The sequence below is a fragment of the Poeciliopsis prolifica genome, unplaced genomic scaffold, assembly GCF_027474105.1.
Source record: "Poeciliopsis prolifica strain line A6 unplaced genomic scaffold, Auburn_PproV2 SCAFFOLD025, whole genome shotgun sequence".
NCBI classification, from domain to species: Eukaryota; Metazoa; Chordata; class Actinopteri; order Cyprinodontiformes; family Poeciliidae; genus Poeciliopsis; species Poeciliopsis prolifica.
The window spans coordinates 79,399-95,138 of record NW_026562400.1 but is presented as its reverse complement, the minus strand read 5'-3'; positions in this window follow the sequence as shown (position 1 = coordinate 95,138).

Below are 15,740 nucleotides of genomic sequence, written 5' to 3'. Positions count from 1 at the left end.
CTCTCCTCCCGGCCTTTTGAAAGAGGACCTGAGGTTCCCTCCTTTAACCCTCTGGCTGTTAAAGCCACTGATGGATGGCTTAATAAAACCAAATCCATCCTTCATTCACTTCTCATTTCTAGAAGGAGTTTAGTTTATCTGCCAGTATCTCTTCAAAATAAGATTTTTTCTGTCTCTCTGTGTCCATCAGGGGACAGATGTGGAGGCCTTCCTTTCCCAGGATTCCCCAGGGAGGGCGAGGACAGGTTTTACACCCTGCAGCAGAAGGGAGGAGGCCGAGGGATGGGCGGCTTGCTGTCCGAAGGGTCAAGTATTAGGAGTTAAGTGATGCATAAGTAATGCTTTGTTTGGACTGATCTGAGGGAAGGAAATTTACTTCGTTTGTCTGTAATGAAATTATTATTTTTTTTCCTTTGAAACTGAATTTTCAAATAAAGATTAAAGGCAGAAAAGGATGAGAGTTTGTGGGAAACAAGCTGAAAGTCATAAAGACAAAAAAAATCTCCAGATGGAAGTGAAATAATCAGCAGATTAATGTGGAACATTGTTTTAATGACTGAAACCGAGAGACACAGAGAGAGAACGTCTTCAGGAGGCTGCAGAAACCAGGTCAGACAGAAAAATCAGACATGAGGTCAGGAGTCAAACTTCTACCCTGATTTCTGGACACATTGTTGTCCATCTTTATCTGATAATAATGCAGACTTCCAAAGATTTACTTCCTGCTCAGGAGGTTTATTCAATATTTATATAAATGACACTTTACCAGAAGTTAAGTGAAAAGGTCCATCATTAAATTGAGAAATAAATTCTCATCGTTTATATATATTGTAGAAATAAAAAATACTATTTTTAGTTTTAAGGTGAAACCTACTGAACATACCTGAAATATCCTTAGTTTTTTTTGTCCAGCTCTCTGAAGGTTCATCACCCAAATATTTTCAACCATTTCAAGCATTTTACTCTGAGTCACTCAGAGAAACAAACTGATTGTATTTTTATTGTCGACTATTTGTAAAATACAAAATGATTCCTAAAGAGAAATGTTCATGATGAAGCATCTCTCAGGTCCTTCCAGCTCTTTGTTTCATTCCTTTGCTCTTTGTGAGACTTTTACACCGTTTATCCACTGAAAATAGATTTATTGCCCCGATTGCTGCAGTGTTCCTCACCTGTACGCACATTTTTATTACAATCAGGTCATATTTTGGACTTTTCCTGATTCTTCAAATATTATGATGTTATTTTTTAATGCATAAATACACATCCATATTTTGTCATTTTTGTTAAGTATCCAGCCATTTGCACGTTCCTTTTTGTTAATTGCTCTTAGCATCACGATGTAATTTTGTTATTCTTTACTCTGGGTTTGTTTTTCATATATATTAATAGTTTTATCTTTCTGTGAAACTCCATGTCTTTATTCCTGTCACTTTGCTACACCTGAATTTCTCTCTCACTTTGTGGGCCAACAAAGCGTATCTATATTATATTTTATTACGTTTGTTTGTTTTAAGTTCAAACAATCTATTGCCATTTTTCCAAAGTGTTGGTTGACCTTCGATTCTTCAGTCAAAACCAGCTGAAAGAACCAAATCTGGTGCCCTATAGAGAAAACTTTCCAAATTTAACTTCAAATTCAGAGATACTGGTTAGACTTGTAGTGATAAAAATTACAATCTTATGTTGCTGCAACAAAATGTCACAATGAATGTTTATCTGCCGCAGATAAAGGTCTTCCAGTGTTGATGACAGATTCCCCAGTTGATCACTTTTTATTTTTGCTGCAGCCACTTCCAGTCAGCTTTTCTTTTGTCTTGGGCAGAAGTTTCCTGGTCTCCATAAGGAGTTTAAAACATTTACCTCCCAGCTGCCAAACTCAGGGAAACCTGCTGGTCGTTAGCTCTTTCCCTCGTCAGCCGGCTGGAGTGGCAGCTCTCTGCGGTCGCGCTCAGAGGCCTTTCAGACCTTGTGGCTTCCATAGCACAGGCGTGAAAATCGGCTACATTTAATCAGCCATGGTGGAGAATTTAAAGAAAAGGATCAAGAGAGCTTTGTCCTAATGGATTGGTTACAGTTTGGAGGTCCAGCACACCAAGTTATACCTTGTTAAAGGCACATCAGTGCGACAGTATAACTCAAAACACATGGTGTTGCCTTTAAGCGTTCTCTCTCTCTCTCTCTCTCTGGATAATGGAAGAAATTGATTTTGATATGTTTTTGTGGTTCTTTTTGACATTTGAGGGCCAAATTTGTGCAACAGTGATTTCGATTGACTGTCAAGACCATCACTTCATCCGTGCTCCAAAAAAACAGAAAATGAAAGAATAAGTCTGCTTTTGTGTTTCGGAAGTACATCAAGTGACTCACGTATACAGAGGGTCAATTCTTTCAGGCTGTCTGTACATTAAAATTTCAAGCTTACGGCCATGGCAATTCTTACCAATACAGTAAGGCCATAGAAGATGTAGGCGACATTCAGAAAGAGTCCGCGCAGTCAAACAAAGCAGTAAATCAAGTGCCTTGACACATGCTCACCAGACAGTTTGCCGTTTGTCACAGAGCCTGAATGGAACTAAAAGCAAAGTTGTGGACGCATCGGGGTGATCGGCATTGCTCAGATTCAGCACAAGGAGCCTTTTCAGACAGCTGCAACACTGATTACATTGTGTGAAGGCCAATCAAAGGGGAAAATGACGAGAGCAGCCATGCCGGACACACACAATGCACAAATGGTGGCAGGGAGAGGTACATTTTGGGATGCAGTCTCACAAATGGGAAACGTTTCTCAGGAAGCGCTAGCACCTCTGTAAAGTTGAAATCAACATGTTTTATGAAAAAGGTGACAAATAACCTCTTGCTCTCACAAAGAGCAATAAATCTATCAATTACATAATGAATGAAACTCAGTTATTTCCATTTGCATAATTTGTCATTGTTCTCTTTTTATCTCCCAATTTCTACCAAAACCAATATTTTTACAGAAACTTTATCATGACTTGTTTTGTTTATTTATTTTGGATATTGGAAACATCCAGTGTTAAATGTTCATTTGAATTTAAAGTTTATTGATCTTTGAGAATGTGCTCTTGCATCATTATGCCATCACCATAATATTACTGATTGAAAATCAGCTCCAAACAGCAATAATATTACTTATTGCTATAACTTCTGCACAATATATCATCCAGGAAAGTTTGTGATTGTGACAGGCCCAAATGTGACTTTTAGTTCCTTTTTACCAGCGAAAATATTCCCTACTGCTTAATAAAAAAGATTTTCATGTGCATTTGTCACTATATTTAATGCTTTTATCAATCAGTCTGCTGTACTGCGAAAGAAAGACAAAATCTTGATTTGCATGAACATTATATTTTAAAAAAGGTTCCAGAATAAGTGAGATCAAATAAAAATAAGTTTTACATGTGTGGAGAACGACTGGCCAACCGAAATTCCTCCAAGAGAGAATCAGCGCCTCATGTTGGAGGCCACAAGAGCCCAGAGAGTATTATCTAAGATACGACAGGCCTCAGTCAGGGTCAAAGTTCATTCTTTAACAGAACAAGCGAGAACATCTCACATGTTTGTTCTTCATAGTTTTTGTCTTTTTTCAGTTGTAATTTTCAGTTTATATATTAGTGAAGCAAAAAAACAAACATGTTTTATACAGTTTTATGTTTTTATGTGGAACAAACTTCCAGAAAACTGCAAAACAGCTGGAAGGTTAAAAACCCACCAGTTCCCTTTGACTAATGATAATCAGAATATTGATCAATATATTTGATCTATATTTGCTGACGATTACTGCTGATCCCTTTCATAATGGTTTTTGACTAAACATAATGTTTATTCCTTGTTTCATAATTGATTTTATTGTTTAAAACACTTTGAACTTCTAAAATGTGCTTTACAAATAAACTATTTTATACTTGTATAAAATGACTAGAGTCTCTTTTTGCATATTATTGTTTTGCTTATTTCAGCAGGTTGCTGTTGAAAATGATACCTGTTGCCTCAATGAGGTGAAATAAAAACAAAAGTTGCATAAATAATCATAATTCGGGAATTTCTGATGAGAAACCAGCAGCGTGTCGTTCTGTGTTGTGATTTATTGGCGTTGAGGAAATTAGCCAGTGGCTAAATATGCCGTTCTGGTGAGATTGATGTTCCGACATGTTACCCAAGATAAACTCAAACTTTGATCAAACGAGTGTTAAACACTTTGATAGTCTGCACCAAGGAGAAGATCTGTTTTCTGTGATTTTGGTAAAAATGTTCCAGCAACAAAAGCAACAGCAAAACTTCAGGGAATGATAAAAAGTGCACAACCATGAGAAAAGTTACAAAAAGGAGGACGAAACGTCCGTAACGGTCGGTAATGAGGACCAGACATCAGATTGTCACTGAAACATTTAAGCCTCTTTTCAATGGTGCAGATTTAAAGCGAGTGTTATTTACAGAGATGCCAAACTCACGCTGACACCACATTAAACAGAGTCAAGGGGCAAACGACAAAAACACATGGCACCGACAATCTGTCACTGTCACACTCTTCCGTCTCTTCTTTTCTGCTGCTGACGACGACGATGACGACAACGCTGACAAAAGCAGCTTGTTGCTTTCTGAGGCCGAACAGAGGCTGTGAAAGCTTCGCCAGCTGGGACGGCTCTCTGCGAGCGTCCGGCCAACGGCTTTCAAAAGTCAAAGTTCCTCTGCAGCACTCACCGTCTCTCTGTGTGGGTCTCCCTGTAACACAAAAACACGCACACGTATCTGGTACCTACATATCAAGGATCAGTTTGATCAAGTGCCCCACGGGAACCGGAGAGAGTGTTTGGCCTCAGGGCGGCCTGAATGCGAGTCAGTGTGTGCGTGTGCTTTTGTGTGTGCCCGTCCGTGTGTGGGAGGGCTGCTGGAACAGGGGATTTTTTGTGTTGGGGAAGAGAGAGGCTTGGGCACTTCATCTTCTCTTCTGTGCACTGCCAAAAAGGCCATAGGTCAAAAGTCAGGGCGATTGGAGAATTCCGTGCTGCATGCCGACAGATCGGGTTTCAGAGCGGGGGGAGGGTCGCGGAACACCCTGGAGGGTTAGGTGCTTGTGTGTGCATGTGTACATGAATGCATTTGTGCATGCTTGGCCTGCATGCGCATGTAAGCGTGTTTATGTGTTTTGTTTGGGCAACCTTTTTTTCTTTTTTTTCACTTCCCATTGCAGGTTTAACACTTGGAGACATTTGCAGCTTTCTATTGAAGTCTGGAGACATTTGGAGCCCAAAGGTCCCGGCGGCCGCAGCTGTAAGACGACGAGTTGGTTGATTGTCTGTAAGAGGATTTAAATCCTTTCACGAGGGTTGAAAATAATAGTTGCTTTTTACTTTTTTACAATAACAAATAGATTGGATGAACAATCCTGTATTGTTTTGACTAAACAGAATGATCCTTAATGCAGATTAAACCTCCTGTCTAAATTTGCACAAAGATTCTTTTTCACATCAAAGTTGATAGAAAAAAATCTCCAAAGCTTTCCTGTCAATAGAAAACAACAAAGAACCTCCAGAAGAATCCCTGGCTGCAGAAATCTCTTTATAACTAACTGGGACCTTTAAAGCTTCGCTCTGTAAAGGTTTAACTGTCAGCTCTGCTGCAATCAATCCACAGCTCCAGCTTAAACATTTAGCAGAAGGTGAAGTGGTTCCAGTGCAGACCTCAGCAAGCAGCAGCTCCCATTGTAGCCTTTTGTAAGTGATCATTAACGAACATGTGCTCCGGGGCCTCCGGTGGCTCCCGGGGAGCCCGGACTGATCACCACAGCTGTGTATCCATTGTGCTCGCCCGCAGAGACAAAAAATAACACAGGACCTGGCTATGTGCTGGAATTTATTGTATTTATTTTCCGGGGCGTAAACATGCAAAGGTTGAACCAAACAGCAGGGTGAGGAGGCGCGAAGAGAGAGACTTTTTAAATCTGAAAAACAGGTTGCTGATTCTTTAAAGACTCATTTTGGCTTCCATGTGAAAAATGAATCAGCTCAGAGAGAATATTTTGTCTTTATCAGGTCCTAAAATGACTGAAGTTTGACCCTAAATGTCCAAAACACACAGAAGACTCTACAAGTGGTTTACTAATCAAAGATAAAATTGATATGTAAAGCTTTAAAAACAAAAACTTTATTGATCAATATATTGGTATATAAAGTTTCTGTCTTATATAAAGTTGTTTTCTTTTAAACACACCCACTAAAACCTATTTTAATAGTTCACTGACTAATAATACCTGAATATGTATTAATTTGTTACCATTAGCCCAGAAGCTAATGGAGTTTTTCATCTTCACTCTTGGAGAAGATCAACAGATTTACGTTCAGGAATAGAGAATGTAACAATCCACTTGATATATAAAAATACAACATTTCACCAGAAATTGATTTGGGTTTATTTGAAATACAACCAGGAAAACGCTTCGCTGGACGGGCTGCTCTGCAAACGCCAACAGAGCCAAGCAGCATCTCACCTACAGATTATCACCACATATGTTCTGAGAAAACATTTTCTTTGAATAATTTCATTCAAAAATCTGTAAATACTGAGCGGTGGACACGCCAGAACTATCTTTAAATAGACATAACTCTCAGTAGTTGTTTTCTGTTTGTCTTAGTGGTTTTAAGTTCCAACTACAACTTCTCAGTCAGGTCAATGTTTGGCCTTTGACTAGACCATTGCAATGTCTGATCTACCTGTAGTTAGAGCCAGATTACATTTATAGATTCATTTTAAAACCCAAAGTATTTAGTTATTGCTAGTAAATCACTGAGATCTGAACCAGATTTGCTCTCAGGTCTGTTGTGGTTATTCTGTTGGTTCTTGCAGGACTCCACACATCCACACACAAACAGATAAACTAAAGCAAACAGCAGAAGTTCAAAGCTCTCTGTGAATACAAGCCTGACATTTAGCTTTCAGCCAGTTCTACACTTTAAAACCGGGAGATTTTTGCTTCCCAGTTCTTCGGTCATGTTTAAAGACCCCCTCTCTGACTCGTTGAGCAGAATCGCATGCTATCGTCCTTTTCAAGCTCCGCTGCAGCTTCTTTTGCTTTCACATGCCAAGGGATCATGAAAGACTGCAAACAAGTCATTGATGGATCGGACGGAGCACACTAAACGTGAGGGTTGACCTCCCTGCCCCTCCCCTGCTCGCCTCCCCAGGCTGTTTGAGCAGAGCGTTTGGATCAGAACCGCTGTTCGGCCGCTAATATGGAGGCGACTACCTTTCAACGGGTCTCGTATCTTTGGCGGCGGATCTGCTAACAATGTGTTCATTCTGCGGCTGCGTAAGAGTTGGCCAGCAGGGTTCCAGCAAGGAGGGAAAATGTAAACGGGGGATTAGCTGGACTAATGGCCCCAACTTGTCGTTGACGTTAATTAGTGTTAATTAGGACCGCCTTCATTTTGCAGATTGGACCAAAACGTTGTGGGCAGTTTTCGGCCTCATGTTCAGATTCTCATGCACGCTTTTTCACACTTCCAAATACAAGACAGAACTCTCTCTCATTATTTCAGCCTCTCAACAGTGTGGCTCTCATTCCCTGTCGGCTTTCCTTTGTTTGTTCTTCGCTGGTTGTCGGAGGCCATTTGCTCTCGCCACAATGACTCCTTTTCACTGGGTTTGATCTCCGCAGCGATCAATCCTCCTCTTCTGCAGTGATCGAATAAAAAAGGAGAAAAACCTCTTTGCGCAACTTTGGAGCTCCTTCCCCCCACTGACGTGTGTTTGCTGGTCTGTCCAGCAAACACAAAGAAAAACAACAGTAGAAGGATTTGGGATCTTTTTGGCTCCTGACATAATCGCCCACTTTGTTGGGTCGGTTAACCCCGCATTGTTCCTCCGGCCCCTCAGCTTGTTGGGATGGCAGCTTTGTGCAACACGTTCATGTTCTCCCAGCTTCCTCCTACCTGAAGCTCTTCGCTATTTTATGCTCAGTCACTTTTCCATGAGGCTCGATGTCCCTGCAGGATCCAGTGGTGTGAAAGCTCAGAGAAAAGGTGGAGGGCTGCGTGATGTTTCTCTCTGGTCAACACCTGGTATCACTTTATTAACCCTCGACTGTCTTGACCCCTGAGAGCCAAGAAACTGCGGGGCCAAAGGGCGCCTCAAGGGAGTGTGACGCAGGAGGGGGTATGGAGGAGAACGGGTGCAACGGGTGTCAGACATCAGCGATGCTCAGCGATGACTTTACCATTACGGTGACCCCCTTGACCCTGACACCCCAAACCAGAGCCGTCCCTCCTTGCAGCTGCTGATTCCCGTTGGTTCGCCATGTGCTGCTGCAGACGCAGGAAGAAGGCACGGATAGCGAGGAACGGCAAAGAGAGGTCAACTGCTGGTCAGAGGTTTTTATTGGGAGTCCAGGAGGGAGGGAGCTGCAGTGGGAGAATGCATTAAAGACCACCGTCTGAGGTTTTAACTACAGGGAGGGGAATTCTGCCTTTTTTCCATCCCTGCAGACATTTAACATTCAGAACGAAGAAATGAAGCAAAGTTACGATTCAAATTTCTGCTGCTCAAGTGGAAGATTTTAAGAACTACATGGATTCATCCCTTTGATTGTTTATATGTTACCTTCAAAGAGACGGACTTTTCTGTATTCGTTTAAAGGGGACATATTATGTGAAATTCACATTTTGCATGTTTCCATTTTGGTTTCTGCTTCTAAAAATCCCACATGCTTAATAAAAGCATTTTTTTGACAATAAGTTAATGTTTTAATAAGCTATTTCAAAAAGATATTCAATGTAACATCACAAATCAACAGGCAGGTTCTGTTACTGAGCAAAACCCTGGTGAGCCCAGCTGGTTAACTAGCAACCAAAACTGGTGTCCAGCATGTTTGGTCAGCTGGTTTTACGGCTGCACAACCACCTGCTGCATTCTTGATGGTTGTGCAGGAGGTTCCACTTCTGCTTTTCAAAGATGAACAGTTGCACATCTGTTTGCAGCCATTTTCATGGAGGTGTGTAAATAAGTTATGGGATCGTGGTCAGCAGCAGCTTACTTGGATTTAAAGTGACAAGACTCCCTAAAACTAAAACTAATCAGAACTGATCATCACCTTAAAATGAGATTTCAGATTTTATCTAGCACATAGATTTATCCTAACCTGTTTAAGGGAACAGAAAAGGTCAGTTTCTGTGTTTTATTTTGAACTTGGAGTGTTTTTCTTACTGACCACATTAACACTTACCTCACATTCAAGTTTTAGTGATCAATATTTCCGGCTTTCTGGAGCTCTATCAACGTGTTTCTTCAGACTTTGGATGCCTTTGGGCTTTGGTCCAGGACCTGAGCATTTTTTTTCTCTTTAAATGTTAAGTCACTCAAAGCTGACCGATGAATCATTCTGGCATAAAAACACTAAAGAGTGAGTCATTGTTGTCTCTGTACAAAGAAGTCATTTTAAATTTGACCTTGTGCCACTTTGTTCCCAAAACTCCAGCACAAATACAACATGTTCCCATCTCCTTCCCTCATGTTATGAAATAAAAAAGTAAAAACAGTGTTTGAGTGACAGTTACAACAGTGATCCTCACCAGCTGAAGGAGCATCCTCACAGTAGATGCATTGCTCGTTCATGGTACTGACGATCTCTTGGGCCGTGTAATTATCACAGGATAGAAAGCCTGTGGAAATTCCTTCAAAGAAACGTCATTCTGGAAGATTAGGGCTGATCCAATCCGGGGTTACAACCGTTCCGAGTTCAGGCTCCGAACTCTAGTTGAGCCTCTGATTAAGTCAACAGGGATTCAGCTTCCGAAAATAGAACCAGTTGGAAAAAGTTTCATCCTCTGACTTTAAGTGAACAGAATTTTCCTAAAATCCTCAAAATTCTCGAGCTCCAGCGATGATCACTTCAGTTTCAGTCGAGGAGAAGAAAAGTTTCCCTCTCACTTTAAAGGGCATTTTATGACTGAATGAGCGCGATGATGGAGTTTTACTCTTTAAAGTTTAGTTTAGTGCAATTTTGGGAGGAGAAAACAGAAAATGTGATTAAACTGAAACTGCAAACTTCAAGTTTTACCACAATACTCTATTAAACTGCAGACAGTAACTGAATTTAATCATATTTCAAAATGTATTGGCTTTTATTGAACAAACAGTGGCGATAATTGGAACAATAACAGCCAATAGTTTGAATTTATGGTGACAATATTATTATGATAAGAAAATTGATCATAATAAGTGATAAAAAGGCCCATTCCGAGGTCTCAACATCACAATTGTCCTCCGAATGAGCTTGTTACCTCCTGACCTTCTTTTCTGGACTTGAACATATGCAGATGTGACACATTCGCTGCTCCACGCCATCATGTCAGGGCTTCTCCCTGCAGAGGGGACACATTTCAGCCTTTCCTTGCTTTTAGTCAGGCACACACTCAGACTCCTGCGCAGCGGTCAGGAAGACATTGTGGAAAACAAGGTTATCTTCTGACCCAACCTCTGCAGTGCAAAGTCATCAATGTTCTGCTGCTGGAGACCAGACAGTCACAGCCGCCTTTAGCCGCCGTCTGTGGGTTCATTTATGGGATGAAAGGTTATTCTAAATATTATGATCTGGAGGCAAAATAAATTTGAAGTTCAATTTATTAGAGTTTACTTGTCTGGGAAGGTGTTTGGATTGGACTGGTAGAGCAGACAGTGGTTCGGTTCATAGAATGAGTCCATCAGTGTCTCATCAGCTGCATTTTTCTCTAAAAGTGTGAGCAAAACTTTGTTTGTAAAGCACAAACGTCAAAGAAACACAATTTTGAAATTGCGGTGTTTCCATTAAATAAGGAACAATTAAAATCACACAGGAATAACTTTGTAATATGTGCATTTGGAACATGATGCTCTGCACGGTGGTGGCAGAGTCATGTCTGTCTGGGGTTGCTTTGTGGTTGCAGGACTCAATAATTTGCAAGTTCTGATGATTGATTGATTGATTGATTGATTGATTGATTGATTGATTGATTGATTGATTGATTGATTGATTGATTGATTGATTGTTTGATTGATTGATTGATTGATTGATTGATTGATTGATTGATTGATTGATTGATTGATTGATTGATTGATTGATTGATTGGCCATTATTCTCTTGCAAATGAGATTCTTAGTCTTGATTAAAATGTCTTGGTGAAATAAAATTAAATAAAAAAATCACAATCAATTCTGATTCCTGAAGTAAATCTTCTTATAAATGACTTGAAAAAAGTTTTTAATAAATAAATAAGTAATAATAATAATAATAATAATAATAATAATAATAATAATAATAATAATAATAATAATAATAATAATAATAATAATAATAACGTTAGAACTGTTTAAACTGTTGGACTTTAATCTGTTTAAAATAATTGTTAAATAGATAGACAGATAGATAGATAGATAGATAGATAGATAGATAGATAGATAGATAGATAGATAGATAGATAGATAGATAGATAGATAGATAGATAGATAGATAGATAGATAGATAGATAGATAGATAGATAGATAGATAGATAGATAGATAGATAGATAGATAGATAGATAGATAGATAGATAGATAGATAGATAGATAGATAGATAGATAGATAGATAGATAGATAGATAGATAGATAGATAGATAGATAGATAGATAGATAGATAGATAGATAGATAGATGTTTTGCTCTTTTTATGGAAGTGACATTCCTGGAGCCGTCCAAACAGAAGCCCTTGTTTAGAGGCAAAACCCTCCCGCCCCGTCCCCTTTTTTCATCTTCCTAGTTTTGGAGCCCTGGGTCAAAGGTCAAGACCCCCTCCAGCTTCAGAGACATGTCAGGTCATGCAAGCCACATAGCATTCCCTGTATAGTCCCCCAGCAGCCCACCTCCCTGCCCTCCCCCAACCACCAAAAAGGCCTGTTGCCTCTTTACTCCAACAGGCTCACAGCAGCGGTGTGTGAATGTGTGACTCTGAGAGCTGCAGAAATCTCGTCTGATTTGAACAAACATGTAAATATGATTAAAGACGGAGTGAGGGCTAAAGAGCAAACCTCATTAGATGGAGAAACATTTCTCTCCTGTGATGAATCTCAGCACTAACATAAATAAACAGGCAGATTTCCTGTTCAAAAATAAATTGGGGATGTGCATGCGTGACGTTTTTAAAAAATCTTTTCCTGTGTGAAATGAGCAGCTCATGTATGTATTTATTTTTTTTATCTTTGCTTGCCTTCAAGTAAAATATGCAAGTCCTGCATTGAAATCGGACAAAAATAGGAAATAAGCTGCCATAAATTCATGCAGGGCTGAATCAAAACTGTCAGGAAGCAATTAGGAAAACACCATAATTCCTTCAAATGGGGCCAAAGTTGAACTGATAGCAAAATGTGTTAAGTGAAAATAACCAATTTTACTCAGACGTAAAAGGTCGCGAGACTCGTGGGGGCCTTCGCTTGCGTCCTCTTCGCTGAGTCAGCACACAGAGTCACAGTCCCACCAAGAAACGGGATGAAAAATGGGCTGGAGACACACAAACAGGCCTGGGATGCAGTGCAGAGAAAAAGGCTGACCCCTTCCAACAGATAAACAAATAACTAAATAAATCCTGGGGACTCTGGGGTGAGGGAAGCTACCCCCGAGGGGTCAGAGCAGGAACAGATAAATCTCCCTTAAAGACGCCGTGCCTCTCCATGGTTAACCTCTTAATCAACCCCAATCCGCCAAAGGAAACAGTGCTGACTCTCCAAAACGCCGCTCTGTCCTCCAATCCACACTTTCTGTTTGCTTGGATTTTATTTATATTTAGCTTGAATAATTTGACTGCTTTTTATCTGATGTAACAATTTTGATAAAAACTATTGAAATTGTCGTTCAGCAACACACCTCTTTAGTTCTTCGCTCATCTTTTAACCTTGACGCGACACTGATCCACGTTTTACCTTTTGGTCCACTGTGATCAAATCAAAACTCATTTCCCTGCTTGGTCCAGACCAAAAGGTGTGTTGCTGAAAGACAATTTTGCTGATAGTCAAGAATATTTTCATCATAAATCAAGAGCTGCCCTTTTAGTCCAGAGTTTTTGTTCTTTCAGTTAAACTTTCTGTAGCTCAGCCAGAGTGAGAGTCACATTGAACATGAACATTAATGCTGATGATTTGTTACTTTTAAGGAGAGAAAATCTCATATTTGTTCTTTTTAATGTCCTTACTGTCAGAATTTAAAAAGTTTGATGTCTTTTGCACATTTTCCACCTCTGTCTGTTTATAGTTTACATTTCAAAGAATTTCAAACGTAAAACCTCTTGATGTTTGTCATCAGTTTCTCTGGGGAAAACTCAAAGAGTAAACTCATCATAAATTTACCTCCACTCAATATTTTCACCTCCTTCTGCTGAACAAGCACCAAGGCAAACTAATTCTTCTTGTTTCCATCGCTGTCTGTCCATCAGCAGTCTTTTCTGAAACACTAAAGAGCCAATTAGCCTCCTGTGAGTGTGGACCATCCAGATAACATCATGCAAGACATGGGAACTTTTTCACAAACAAGATTTCCTTTTTCCGTATCATGCTCAGGTTTCATACCTGCTCAGTTGACGGCCTCTTCCTCAATGAGACGCATTTAGCATCGGCTGAAGCGGAGCGCCACCTTGTTGGCGGTGGCGTTGTCAGGACGAATATAAATTAACACGTAACCGTGGCCCCTGCGTTTCCTGGGCCATGCGATGCGGTCATGCTCACCACCCCTTGGCCCCGCTGTGACACCCTCGTGTGCCTGGACCTCCTGCAACAGTTGGTCCCATCATCCATCACTGAGAGTCACACGCATGGCTCAAGATACTCTGCATGTCACCGTCCAGTTTTTCAGAATCAACGGGGCAAAAGCTGAACAACATGATCAAACAGCACAGTTCTGGTGAAGACGCATAATTTATGGAGCAGAGGTTGAACTGTCTGTGTTTGGACATGTTACCTTTGCTATTTGGTCCTCTGCTCCCTGGCTGGAGGATGAAGCAGGAATTGCTTGTGCATGCGTGAACAGGTTGCAGGTATTAAGCTGGAAAGGATTGCGTACAAAAACACAAATCCTAACATGATATTTACGTTAGCATCCAAACTGACCTCAGATCAGTTTAGAGCTGTTCATCCATGTTTAAGGCAAAGTATTGGTTTTCTTTGTGGGGAAAAAGTAGATAATTGGGTCGTAAGGAGCTTATGACAAATCTATTTTTTATGATTCTATTTGGTGCAGAGAATTTTAAGTATGAAACAAACATAAAGTTGTAAATTTGACTTGATGTGCATCATGTTTTATAATGGCTTCAGATCCCTGGAACGATATTTTGCAATATTACAGCATTACAAACACATTCTTCATTTATTTTATTCTATTGCTTTGATTTTATTTGGATTTTATCTGGGATGATGCAAAGAGCTGCATAACACTGAAAAGTGTGGCATACATTTAGCCACTCTGTGTCAATCGTGTGTAGATCCATTCTTCAGTGTGATGACTGATTTTAGATCGGATGGAGAGCAAATCTTGCCTCTGAATATCAAATTAATTTAGATTTAGACTTTGACTGGACCACTCTAACTCATAGTTATGCTTTAATGTAAATTAAAGGTCTCTATGCTTCTTGCCATGGGGCTAAAATGTGTAACGTCGGAAGTACTTGACGGCACAAAAAATGGATTATGCATTTTGTAATAAAGATTGCTAAAACTATTTTATTTGTTATCTTTGCTGCTTGTCAAGAACCAAACAAAGTTGTATTGAAACACCAAAAGCAGTGTGGTTTCTGTCGATAACGGATCCATGAACCACAGCAGATCCAGATCTTAAAGAAACTCAGATTTTTCTGATTAACAGCAACAGAGACAAAAAGCAGAGAATGTGGTAAATGTGACTTTTTGTGTTTGTATTTTAGGATCAAGTACAGGAGATTGCTCACAAATTATTTAGCCAGGATAAATAAATGTTTAATTGCTTTGCAGCAAACATTTGATTGTTTGAAGTCCAGTTTAATACCAAACTAAAGGAAGCACTAAAAAAAACACAAATACATTTTCATCCTGTAATTTTAATATTCCTTTTAAAAGACCTCAAATGAGTAGAAATTATTCTCTGACCCGTTACCCTCCTGAACTGATAAACCAAATTTATGAATTCAGCTTATGAATTCTTATCAAGGGCCACACAAAACCTTTTGAAGGCTGCAAATGGCCCCGGGGCCACAGTTTGGACACCCCTGATGTAAACCTTTCCATTGCAGCTCCGGATTTCTGCTGCGACTCGTTGACCTGAACCTCAAGTTCTGCAGCCTGATCAATGCGGCCGACCTCCATCTTGGTCCATCCTGTTTCCACGTTCAGATGATGGATTGAACTGAGCGCTTGAGATGTTCAAAGCTGGGGATGTTGTTGTAGAAACTAACCCTGCTTTCAACCTCTCCAACTTCCTCGCTGACCTTTCTGCTGGGTTCCCTGGTTTTCATGGCGCTGGTTGTTCCGTAATGTTCTCTAACGAACCAACGAGGCCAGAAACGGAGCAGCTGGATTATAATGAGGTCACACTGCACACATGTGCACACTGGATTTATTTAGAGGCATCAGAGTAAAGTGGACAAGCCCAGTTTGTTTATTCTTATTTGCAAAATTAAGAAAACATATAATTTTGTTTAATTCCACTTCTTATGTTGATTCATCATAAAAAACCCTCAAATATTTTATTTTGT